Source organism: Chrysochloris asiatica, unplaced genomic scaffold (genome assembly GCF_000296735.1).
Source record: "Chrysochloris asiatica unplaced genomic scaffold, ChrAsi1.0 scaffold00151, whole genome shotgun sequence".
Classification (NCBI taxonomy): domain Eukaryota; kingdom Metazoa; phylum Chordata; class Mammalia; order Afrosoricida; family Chrysochloridae; genus Chrysochloris; species Chrysochloris asiatica.
In genome coordinates, this window is record NW_006408669.1 from 1,738,770 (window position 1) to 1,752,562 (window position 13,793).

Here is a 13,793-nt window from a genome sequence, read left to right on the forward strand (position 1 = left end):
AGAGAAAAAGAGGAAGACCCCCAATGAGATGGATCAGCCAGGTGGCATCATTGATGGACTCAAGTGTGGCAGTGGTAGTGAGGTTGGCCCAGGATTGGACATTGTTTTGTTCTGCTGTGCATGGGGTCGCTATGAGTCGGTTCCGACTTGATGGCACCTGACAACAACAACAAATAACCATCATAAGGGCGATGAGCATGTGAAGTTGGAATATTTACATCACATAAAATAGATAAATTTGTTTTATATAGATCAAATTGGATAGATCTTAAAAATATAATGTTGAGTTTGAAAAATGGCAGAATTGTATATAATATTGATTCATGACCATTTAAAGATAAAATGCACAATAATGTATACACTATTTATGATTACTTATATGAATCATATAAAAATTTGAAAATAAACGAAGAAAAACTGCTCACCAAATTCATTATATTTATCTTGGGAAATGACATTGGGACTGGTGTTATTGATGTTAAGTGCCTGACCCATAGCGACCATATGAATAACAGAACAAAATGTCACCCAGTCCTGCACCAGTCTCACAGTTGCTTCTACCTTTGAGCCCATTGTTGCTGCAACTGTGTCAATCCATCTCGTTGGGATTCCCCCTCTTTTTCATAATCCCTTCACCTTATCAAGCATGATGTCCTCCTTCAGTGACTGGTCCTTCCTGACAGTATGTCCAAATTATGAGAGATGTATTCTGGCCATCTTCATTTCTAAAGAACATTCTGGTTGTACTTCTTCCAATACAGTTTTGCTATTCTTCTGGTAGTTCATGGTACCTTTAATATTCTCCAAAATTATAACTAAAATACATTAATAATTCTATGGTATTTCTTATTCATTGTCCAACTTTCACATGCATATGAGGTTATTGAAAATACTATGGCTTGGGTTAGGTGCAACTTATTTAGTTCTCAAATTGACATCTTTGCTCTTGAACACTTTAAAGAGGTTTTCTGCAGATTTGCCTAATGCAATACAACATTTGATTTCTTAACTGCTGCTTCCATGAGTGTTGACAGTGGATCCAAGCAAAATGAAATGTTCAACAACTTCAAATTTTCTACATTTATCCTGGTGTTATTTATTGGCCCAATTGGTGAGGATTTTGTTTTATTTATAGTGAGTTGCAACCCAAACTGAAAGCAGTGGTCTTCGATTTTCTGGCTAAAGTAGACTGTAAAAGCAAACCCAAACTAGTCGCCATCAATTCAATTCTGACTCACAATGCTCTCATTCGTGTTAGAGTAGAATTGTGCTCCGTAGGCTTTTCAGTGATTAAGATTTTTGGGAACTAGATTTTCTCCAAGTGCTTCTGGAGACATTCAAAACACCAATGTTCCGGTAAAACAGTCACGTGATGATGAACTGGTTACCAGAACTCCTTTTCTATGTAGAAAGTACAACAACAGAACAATCAGATTTTTCCAATTGTCTTTCTGTTTATCTGCCTTCTTAATCTTGAACAAAACCCTAGGTTACATTAGTGAGTTATAATATTTTGCTGTATTAATAAACAACCTCTCAATGAATATCATTATGACTCCCTAATTGCTGTAATGACAGTTTCCATAAATACAAATTAGGGTGTTTTTTCTTTGTTGTTTTGTTTTTTTTCTAACTGCCTTGCTTATTACCCAAGTAAGTTAGCACATGTTTACCCTTTATTTTAAGGATCTCTGGTAGTATAGTGGGGTATGAGTTGGGATGCTCAAGGTCAGAAGTTTGAATCTACCAGTTGCTCTGCAGGAGAAAATGAGACTTTCTGCTCCCATAAAGATTTATAGTCTCTGAAACCCAATACAGAGTCGCTATTGGTTGGGTTCAGCTCCACAGCCAATAACCACCACTACAACTGCTAGTTTAGTTTCTAAAGGCAAACACTTTGCATAGGTAAAATAGTTGTAGCTAAATACCCTAGAAAACAACCACATATTACTGCTCATTAAGTCCAATCCAGGGATGGAGCCATATTGTGGAACATGTGTATATTGGATGAGCAGAGTCACCTGTGTTATCTAATTATATTCTCCCTCATTCTGACTTGTGCTATTTGTTTTCCTAAAACAATTATAACTGATTCTATATAAATGAATAAATGCAATCTGATTCCACGCCAACGTGTTATACAGACACAGGTTTATTTGAAATCAACAAAATTAAGGCCAACTGTTAGTTGAACATAGAGGGTTGAACACTGGTATTTACCTACTAAAAAGATTCAGTGCCATTCATTTTAGAACTTCTTAGGTTCTTCCTTGATCTTCTTGTTCTGCACTAGCTAATTCAAAATATCATCTCTTCCTCTGTTTCCTACAATCAAAATGACCCTTTTATTTTCAAACTGTTTATCTTTGTTCTTTCTCTTTTCCTTAGAAACTAGATCGATCTTAATTTTTTAGCATGTTTAAAATCTACAAAATAGAAACTAGTAGAAAATCAGATCTGCTATTCAGCTAGTATGGTCATTCTGTTTTTCTAAACAACAAACATCTGTTCTAATTAGTTACTGTCCCTAATGTACTGGTTGTTCAATGATCTTAATATCATCTTTCATATTTTTATAAATGTTCCAGTGCCAAATACCATAAAGATTGAGCTACCAAAAGTACATACTTTAGCAACCAAAATCAACGTACCACACAAAGTCTTCTCTATTGTTCTCAGTGAACTCTTTATATTCGAGGCCTATTCACGCTACAGTAGTGTTTCTCAACTTTAATTTTTCAGTACAGTGCAGAATGTTTAGCACAAACAAAATGTCACTTCCAGATGTCCCTGAGCAAAATCACTCTGGGATGGTAACCACTGCTGTCCACATGTAAATTGGTGCCAAACAAGTGACGCCTGTTACTGCCTCCAAGAAAGAAGCCCCATCATATGAAGGATGGTAAGGAGTTCTGGTAGCGTGGATGTGACAAGTCGGGATGCTAACCTCAAGGTCAACAGTTGGAAGCTCCCAATGGTTCCTTGGAGAAAGATGAGGTTTTCTGCTCCTGTAAAGATTTACAACTCGGAAACCCTATGCTGGGGTTATGTGAGTCGGAAACCCTATGCTCCATGGCACACCACCAACAAGAACTAATTCCATAGTTAGTAGGTGTCAGGGTCACCAAAAAAAGTCACAGTGTACTCAGTCACTGGCTGAAAAAGCACTTTACTCACATAGAGAAGAGATTGAGCATGGTCAGCTTCAATAATGGGCTTCAGTCCCTTATGGCCATGAAGTTTCTCTCTGCAGTTGATTAAAAGAGATAGTCTGCAAGTACCACTCTTGTGCTACAGAAGGACCCTGTTCCCTTCCTGTCAGGGACAGATATAATCACAGCAGAAGGGTTAGGTAAGTGCTGTATTACAGTTTCTGGGACTTATTATATGTGTTCAGAGCAAAAGGAGAGGGATGTGCTGATGATAGACCACCAACTGCTCTGGGATGTGTTATAGGGTCAAAATGTCCTGAGAAATGGAACCAACCTTCACTCTGACCCTGTCGAGGAAGCCAGGCGCACACAGCTACTCCTCAACACAAAGTTGATTTGTGGGGAACAGGAAAGAAACTTTTTAAAAGACATTTGGACTGATAGACAAAAAAATTGAGGAATAAACTGTGAGACAAAAAGGAATGGAAGGAAAGGTGTAGCAGGGAAATGGAACTGCATGTGCAAAGGCTCCGAGATAGGAATGAGGCAGATTTGGGGAAGTTTAATGTAATTGAAATACAGAAGGCAACGATGAATAAGGAGCAAAATCTGAAGAGATTTACCAACATCAGATCACTCCCAACCTGTGTTGTTGCTAAGTGTCATCGAGTCAGTTCCAACTCATAGTGACCTGGTATAGGGTTTCTGAGGAGCAGCTGGTGAGTTTGAACTTCCAACGTTGTGGTTCCCAGTCCAGTACTGATCCTACATTGCCACACCAGGAGGCAATATTAAAGATTACTTTTTTTTTAAAAAAAAGGAAACAAGGTATCATTAAAGTGTTCAATTAAGCAAATAGACACCACAGTCCAATTAGCATTTTTAAAACATCACTGTAACTTCAGGAAAGGAGTCCTGGTAATGCACTAGTTAAAGCACTCGACTGCTAATTAAACGCCTGGTGCTTAAAACCTATCCAGCAATTTCTTGGGAAAAGATTTGGCAGCATGAGTTCATGAAAATTATATTCTTGGAAACTCTCTGGGGCAGTTTGACTCAATCCTATTGGGTTTCTATGACAGGAGTTGACGTGACAACAACGCAGTGATGGCATCATTAGGGACATGTGAGTGTGCCGACCACATTGACTGACACTAGCAGAGAGGATGACACCAAACAACTGTCTATAAAGTTTTTCTGTGGTATAATGGCAGAAATATATATTTTTTAAATCAAGTATTACTATAGTTAGTTTGGGAGTCTTGATGTGGCACTATAGGACACCCACTAGACTGCTAATTAGAAGGTCAGCAATTTAACCCACCAATCACTCCTCAGAAACCCTAATAGGGTCACTGTGAGTTGGTGCTGATTCAATGATATTTACCAATAACAATACAGTTAGTTAACCACTACAGAAAAAAGCCCACCGCCATCACTTGATTCCAACTCTGAGCAAGTCTATATAGGGTTTCTGAGTCTAAAACAACTGTGGGAGCAGAGCTCCTCATCTTTCTCCTGTGGAGAGGCTGGTGGGTATTAACTGCTAACCTTGCAGTTATCAGGCCTCTGTGTATCCTAAAACACCACCAGCAGAATCATTTGTCATAAGTGCAGTTTACAAGTATCAATATACCTACAAAGCTAACTCAACCAGGACTCAGAAAAGAATGTGGAATTTGGGATATCATTGCTGACATCAGATGGATCTTGACTGAAAGCACAGACTACCAGAAAGACATTTACTTGTGCTTTATTAACTATGTAAAGCTTTGAATTATGTGGATCATGACAAACTATGGATAACATTATAAAGAATGGGTATTCCAGGACACTTAATTTTACTCTTGAGGAACTTGTACATAGACCAAGAGGCAGTTGTTTCAAGAGAACAAAGGGATACTGAAGGGTTTAAGATCAGGAAGGGAGTGTGTCAGGGTTGTATTCTTTTATGTTATTTAGTCAATCTGTATGATGAGCAAATAAACCAGGAATCTGGATTATATGAAGAAGAACATGGCATCAAAATTGGAGAAAGACTCATTAACAACCTGTGATATATAGATGATACAGCCTTGCTTGCTGAAATCAAACAGGACTTACAATGGTTACTGATGAAGACAAAAGACCACAGCCTTCAGTATGGATTATACCTTAAAGTAAAGAAAATAAAAATCCTCAAAAAAAAAGGACCAATTAATAACATAATGATAAATGAAGAAAAGATTGAAGTTTTCAAACATTAATTTTGCTAGACTCCACAATCAACACTCATGGAAGCAGAAGTCAAGAAATCTAAGGACATAATGCATTAGGCAAACCTGCTGTATAAGACTTCTTTTAAAGTTTTCAAGACAAAAGATAATAGATGGAGAACTATGGAATGTTTGACCCAAGCCATAGTATTTTCAGTATTCCTATATGCATGTAAAAGCTGGAAAATGAATAAGGAAGACCATAGAAGAATTGAGGCATTGGAGTTATGGTGTCCGAGAAGAACATTGAAAAGTACCATGGACTGCTAGAAGAACAAACAAATCTGTTTTGGAAGAATACCACCCAGAATGCTCCTTAGAATCCAGGATGGCCGTACTTCGTCTGTCATACTTTGGACATACTATCAGGAGGGATGGGTCTCTGGAGAAGGACATTATTGTTAGTAAAATGAGTCACTGCAAAACAGAAAGAGCCCCAACAAGATGGAATAGCACAATGGCAGTAGCAATGGGTTCAAGTGTAACAATTGTGAGGATGGTGCAGTACCAAGTAATGCTACGTTCTTTGTGCACAGAGACATTATGAGTCAGAACTAGCTCAGTGGAACCTAATAACAACAACAAGGCTAAAACTCTACATTAATTTGTTTTTCAATCTTCTAATATGCTCCAGTCAGTGCTGTTGATTAATGAATTACAATACCCCTTCAAATCACATGGTTTCATCTGTATATGCCATAAGCATGTGCTGTTGCTTTTTTTGTTGTCTTTGTTTTTATAAGCCATCATGAAGTCAAACCCAACCCTATAGCAAACTTGTAAGACTGCTCCACAGGGCTTTCAAGACCAAATCTTTATCAGGCAGACAGTCTCAACTTTCTCTCAAGGAGCAACTGGTGTGTTTGAACCTTGGATTTAACAGCCGAATGTTTAACCAATTAAGTGTGTTGGTGTTCTTATAGTCACTGATGTAAAATTTTCAGGAGTTTTAGAAACAATATTGTGATAATTAATATTTATGAATCTGTGCCAATAATTTTTTAGAATGGAGTACTAATAAAAGAAAAATAAGGAGAATAATCATAAAAAGCTCAGTTACTAATAATGTAACTATTAGTAATAATTATTACTAATTATTATACTATTCAATGTAGAAAGATTTTACGGAACAATTTTGTTGCTGATATTCACATAATTTAAGAAATAATACATTTAAGCAATGTACAACAGTATTTATAACATAGTATTCTATGATTACAATTGATCATGGAATCCTGGTATGATGTTATATTTGCTAACCACAAGGGTGGCAGTTCAAAACCACCAGCTGCTCCTCGGAAAACATCTGTATATCAGAACTGACTCCATGGCATTTAACAGCAACATGATTTATAATAAATACTACTAAGGGTTTTGTATGATCTGGTAGGAGAGGGGGTCCACGTGAGTGGGAGGAGGAGTGAGTGATGTCATGGCTACCACACTGGATGTCACCAATCGTAGTGCAAAAACAGGTTTTTGTTTTGTTTTGTTCTCCCTAGCTTCAGGATTGAATACAGATTTGAGAGGGCAAAAGTGTATTTAGAATGAGTTATGAGACCCATTACAGTGGTATAGGAGGGAGAAGGTGGAAACTTAAACACATATGACAAGGAGGACAGAGACAGACAAAAAATGTTTAGGCAGTAAAACTGACAAAACTGTTAATAATGACACCTAATGCTTTGTGCTGCTGAGTTATGCACATTCAGTTCCAACATGATGTTCTCAGTGAATCTATTATTACTCTGTTATCCTAGACAAAATTGTACCCAAGGGAAGACCCTACATAGGCTCATCTCTATTGTGAATAACACTGATATGTTTTAAGATTGAACCAGAACTTGCAACAATGAAAATCAGGACAATAATTCAGTTATGCCAACTGGTTGTAATGATTTGTCCTATTTTCAGAATGACTACTGATCAACTCATAGGTGTTCATAAAATGTATACTCTGGCAAGTAAAACCATTGTGTGTAGGAGCACCGCTGGTAAGGGAGAAGATGATATACACTTCCAGCATATGAGTAGCAATTTGATCATATGTATCAAAAGCTTAATATTATTATTCCTTTGACCCATTAAACTCAATTCTAGGTGTTAAACTTAAAGAAGTAGGCATGCGTGCAAAGACATGTCAGCAAATGTGTTCTTCAGAAGATTATAAATAATAGCAAAGTCAGAGAAGCAATAACGCTGAGTAAGTGTTGGTCCTGGGATTCAGTAAAAGAGACTCAAGCCTTTTCCCCTGGAACCTGGAGTAAATTGAATATTCTTTCTGGAATATAAGTCTATCTTTCAATCTTCATTTTAAATTAAGCAGCTTTTAATATGCTACTGGGGAGTAATTTAACCCAAACCTACCAAAATTTTTAATCCATAAAAAAATGGAAATGTTAGATATAGCTCTTCCTAAGGTCACAATTACTGCTCCAACTTTTTGTAGATATACTTTTGTGAAGAAAACACAACTGGCTTTTCCAATTTCTCACCCCATTGGAAATCTTTCCAATCTTGGGCAAATTTCACAGCCTTTCAAATTTATACACTGTGGCTGCCAGAAGCCCAAAACCATTATTGCTCAAAAAGAGAAAAGAGTAGTTAGGTTTTAGCTTTGATCTCTAGTATCCTATTATTTTTTTAACACTTTCCTTCATGAGTTCCAGTGCTTCATGATCTCTTCCTCTACTATTATCAACTGAAATCAGTAAAACACCCTGAAACATTTTTACTCACATTATAATACATCAATTCTCCCATGAAACATGCATTATAACAAAGATCAAAGTCTTAAGTCTAAGTGATTAAAACAAAAATCTGAACATCAGTGGACTTGCAGTTGGGAAACAAGTATTTTTGGGATTATTATGACCCAGATTGCCTACCTATTAGAAATAACAACCTATTTGATGTAATGAATATTTCAAATAGCTTTATGGATCAATTACTTTTTCTCAACAGTCTTCCACTGTTCTGAAGATGGAATTTAAGGTAAATGTAAAAGATAGTAACATTTTATTTTGTGTTTTGCAAAATTCAAAATTGGAATTGTACCAAGTAGGAATTAAATACCCCATAGACTCCTTGTCTAGTCCTTGTCATTTTCCCATAACAGTTCTCCCATATCCCAATTGTATCCAAAATATATACAAATATATTTACTTATTTAGTCTTCATATATATATAAGCTTTGCAAAAGTTGTTGTTGTTAAATGCCATTGAGTCAGTTCCGACTCATAGTAACCCTGTATAGGGTTTCCAAGGAGTGACTGTTGAGCTTGAACCACTGATCTTGTGGTTCAAAGTGATTTTGCAGTCCAATGCATTAACCTGAAGCATCAATATAGTAGACATATTTGGGTATCAGATAAATATATATTCTTATTTTTACCCTTCCTTGTGGATTATTATTAAAGTGATTTGAAAATGTTACTTTTAGATAACCATCAAAATGACTCAACAATACCTTGAAATTTAAAGGGAAATATTTGTATAGTTGGAAAATTCCTTATATGGAATGCTTTAATTTTAAATCATTAGAGAAAAATAATGCAATGAAAAATGAAATAAATGTTTTACATATATCCTCCAAAATCAATTGCTAAAAAAAATCTCAAATTATCATGGTTTTAATCACGGTAGTAAAATGTATAATTAAAAATAATAAACAAATGAAATTAAGATGGAGGCTTTTTAAATTTAAGAAATGTCAGACTGAAAACTTACGAAAAGTAAAAGTCAGAAGGTATCTCTTTTTTGTGGAAAAAGTGAAAGCTGGATGAAAATCAAGAACGTTTGAGAGTAACTGAATGAGTTTGGTCCAAACTAAGAAACAACCTTAATATGTTTGATGCTTTGCTTTCTTCAGTTTGTTTTGAATCTCCCCCAAACTGACAAAAATGATGTTTGTATGTGAGATTAAAAGAAAAGTGAATCTGGCAAATTAGATATTTGCAGGAAAAAGCAATGTTTATGAGTTGAAAATAAGGGAGAAGAGAAAGGATACCTGACAGGTACAGATATGAGAGTAAGGAGTAGAGAATGCACACTAACTGCATCTATTAGTAAAATGGTATCATGGTCATTTGTTGTTGCTGTGTGCCTCTGAATAGATTTCAACTCATAACTATAACTTGTTATAAATATATCCATGTCACAATCTCCAAAATCTCTGAATATGTTAGGTTACACAGAAAAAGGGGAGTTAAGGTTGCAGGTAGAATCAAGATTGTTAATCAGGAGACTTTAAAATGGGGAAATTGTCCTGGACTTTCCAAGTGGACCCAATGTGATTATAAGGGAAAAGGGAGGCAGAGGAGTGATGTTATATGAGAGAGGATTCAGTTTGTTATTTTGTCTTTGGAGGCTGAGGTAGGAGATCATCATCTAAATAAGGAGGGCAAACTCTAGAAGATGAGAAAAATAAAGAAATGATTCACCCTTAGAACCTTCATAAGGGAATAAACATCTGCAGACATCTTGGTGCTAGATGAGAGAGACCTTTGTCAGACATTAACAAACGGAAATGCAAAATAATAAATTGGTGTCATTTTATGCTACTAAATTTGAGGTAATTTGTTACAGCAATAATAAGAAACTAATATAACCTTAATTTAGCTCTTTGTTGTATGCCATGGTGTCAGTTCCAAGTGACCCTGTATAGGGTTTCCGAGGCTATAAATCTTTACTAGAGCAGAAAGCCTCATCTTCTGCCGAACGGCTTGCATTTTCAAACTGCTGACCTTGAGGTTGGCAGCCTGACTCATCACCACCTCTATTCCCTCTTCATTTTGGTCTTGTCTTTGTTGCTGTTGTTAGGTACTTTTGAGTTGGTTCCCACTGATAGCAACCCTAAGCACAACAGAATAAAACACTGCCTGATCCTGAGCCATCTGCACAACTGTTGTTATATTTGAGCCCACTGCTGTTGTCACTGTGCCATTCCATCTCACTGGGGTTCTTTCTCTTCTTCTCTGACCCACCACTTTACCAAACATGATGCCCTTCTCCAGGGACTGATATCATGTCCAAGGTATTAGCGAAGTCTCATCATCCTGACATCTCAGGGGCCTTCTGGTTGTACATCGTCCATGGCAGATTTCTTTGTTCTTCTGACAGTCCAATGTACTTGTTTTTCAATGTCTTATTGTGAATTATGTGATAGTTAACATGGGAGAACATTAGTTTTACATTCATTCTATCGTATATCGTCTCATTGCCATGGTTACAATCCCCTCCATGCATCATCAACCAACCAAAGGGTATACCCTGCAAGACTGCCCCACACACCCCACCAGTCTTCAGCACACAGCCCCTCTCCCTCTCTGGATCTAAAATCCTCAGCTGCTCCATTGCTCCACGTCATCATCTCTGCCTCCATCTCAGGTATCACTGCTTCTCTGGGTAGGGTGCCACTCTCTGTTCTTCTCCATTAATGGTCCTAGGGACCTCCGCTCCTAGACTGAAAAGTTAATCACTCCCCTCCTTGCTATAAAACATCTACCTTTACATTTCCAACCCTCACAATCAGTCCTGATAACAATTATTCACTACTGTATCACAAGAGACCCATCTGCATTTCATTTCATTGGATACTGCTCACTGGAGATTCTACCTTCCTCCAGGCCCTCCGGATCTAGGTTCCCTCTTAAAAGCTTGTAAGCCAGTCACTTCTTACCTTTGTAGCCCCACCCCACCCCCTGCATTTTGGGTAGCCAATGTCCAAGTTGCCCATCCCTGTCTACTCTGTGTGTGGAGGGTGTGGGAATGATTTTGCTGTAAGGACTTGTTCCCTCTTTTGAGCTACTGCTTCCATAGGTGTAGGTCAAGTTCATCAAATTATATCAGATTACTCTTTTTTTTTCCCTCTTTCTTCTTCTGGTTGAGCTCTGCAATGTGCTTTTAATATTCTTCTCTAACACCAAAACTCAAATGCATCTTTACTATAAATACATTGCATAGTTGTGTCCAGACTGTTTTCTACTGTTCCTACTACCTCATAGGAGAAGAGTCCTTGATTATACAGTAATAACATCTTGATCTTCCAGTATAGTTGCTTCTAAATGAAAGAGAAGAAGGAAATCTATATATCATACAGTGTGCTCTTTTTCATTTGGACTCATTCCTTAACCTTCTCCCTCCAAAGCAGAAGATGGTATGACTTTTGCTAGTATTTTCTTTCTGTTTTATTACTGATACTTTTTTGACATGTGGAGTTGAAATTTTGCACAATGGTTTTCTTTCCTTCTGCTTTTAATTTTGTTCAAACTTTCATTATGCTAACAGAATTCCTTTTATTTTTTGAGGAAGGATATGGTCTTAATTAAGGAGCTCTGGTAGAGTAGTGGTTACAAGTTGGGCTGCCAACCTCAAAGTCAGCAGTTTGAAACTACCAGAGGTTCTGTGGGAGAAATATGAGGCATTCTACTCCCATAAAGATTTATAGCCTTGGAAACTCTGTACAGGGTCACTATGAGTCGGAACCGACTCAATGGTACTTAGCAACAACAACATGGTCTTAATTATTTCTCCTCTTCTTCCCTCTTTCATCTTATCAATTATAATAGAGGAATGGGGGCTTTAGACATCTCTGCTGAAGTAGCTATTTTACTTAGAAGATCCTTTTTTTCTGAGTCTTAAGCAATTCTGGTGGCACGGTGGGTTAAGCTTTGAACTGCTAACTGAAAAGTTGTAGATTCAAACCCACCAGCTTCTCCGTGGCTGTGGGAGAATAATGTGGCGTCTCCTTCTGTAAAGACTTCACAACCCTGGAAAGCCTGTATGACAGGACGACTTGGTTCTGCAGAGTTGCTTTGAGTTGGAATTGACAGCAATGAATATGGTTTTGTATTTACCACAGACTATAAACAGCGAGATGGATTGGCAAAGTGGCAGCATCAATCAGCTCAAGGGTGGCAACAACTATGAGGTTGGCCCTGGATCAGGGAGTGTTTCAATCTGGTCACTTTGAGTTGGTACCAACTCGATGGCACCTAACAACAAATAAACAGTTATTTTAATTAACAGTGATGTTTTTGTTGTTGTTGTTATCTGCCTGCAAGTCAGTTCTGACTCATAGCGACCCTGTGTAGCATTCCCAAGGAGCAGCTGGTGTTGAACAACCTACCTTGTGGTTAGCAGTCTAGTGATGATTTTACAGTGCCACACCTGGTCTCCACATAGTTTCTTGTAATAAAAATAAAACAAAGTAAACCCACAGTCAATGAGTTGATTCTGACTCCTAAACAACAACAACAACAATCTTTTGGAAGCTAACTGCTACATCCTTCAATCACAGAGTAGCTAGTGGGTTCAAACTGTCCAATTTTTAGTTATCAGCCAAGTAGTTAACCACCACACTGATAGGTCTCCTTAGTTTTATGTAGAAGCTCCCTTTATAAGGAATGGGTGGCAGTTGTGCTTTCATTCAGTAAAACAACAACAACAACAACAAAAAAAAAAACAACAGTTGCCATCGAGTCAGCTCCAAGTCATGGTGACCACATAGTACCCCTAAGTGGAATCAAACCTTCCAGCTGATTGTACCATTTATGAACTCTTCTGTTTCCCACAGAATCATATTAATGAATATCAGTATGCCTGTATGAATTAATTTGGTGGAAATGTAGAATTTAACTACATTATCAAGGCACAATTTCTGCAGAGGAAAATATGACTGACTAGCCCACTGTACAAATAAGAAAAGGATTCTCTCAAGAACGTTTATTCTGGAAATCAAACAGGCATGGTCAATTCTAAAAGTGTCTATTGTTTGGATGACATGCCCATTTCTCAGAGATGACTGCCCCAAAGAACAGATATTTGGAGTTTTCTAACTATGACACTTCTCTGCTATGATAACTCAATGAATTTTCTATCTGATTGAGACTTTTGTGGCCCTTCTGATGATAACAATGGAAATTCTTCCTTGTTTCAAAAGATTCACTTCAGCCTACATAGACAAGACTGTCAATCAGCCATCCAGTTGCCATCTAATGAACGCTAACTCACGGCCCGTTCACATAGGTCTAAGCAGAACTGCGCGGTATAGGGTTTTCAACGACTGATTCTTCAGAAGTGCATCATCACATCTTTCTTCCAAAGTGTCTCTGGGTTTGCTCGAACCTCTAAACTTTCAGTTAACAGCTAAATATATTAACCATTAGTACCACCCAGGGATTTCAGACAATACTAAGAAAATAAGTTTTCATCTTAAGACCATTTCTTTGTAAAGTGTTGTTGTTGTTGTCAGGTGCCATCGAGTCGGAACCGACTCACAGCGACCCCATGCACCGCAGAACAAAACAATGTCCGATCCTGGGCCAACCTCACTACCGCTGCCACACTTGAGTCCATCAATGATGCCACCTGGCCAATCCATCTC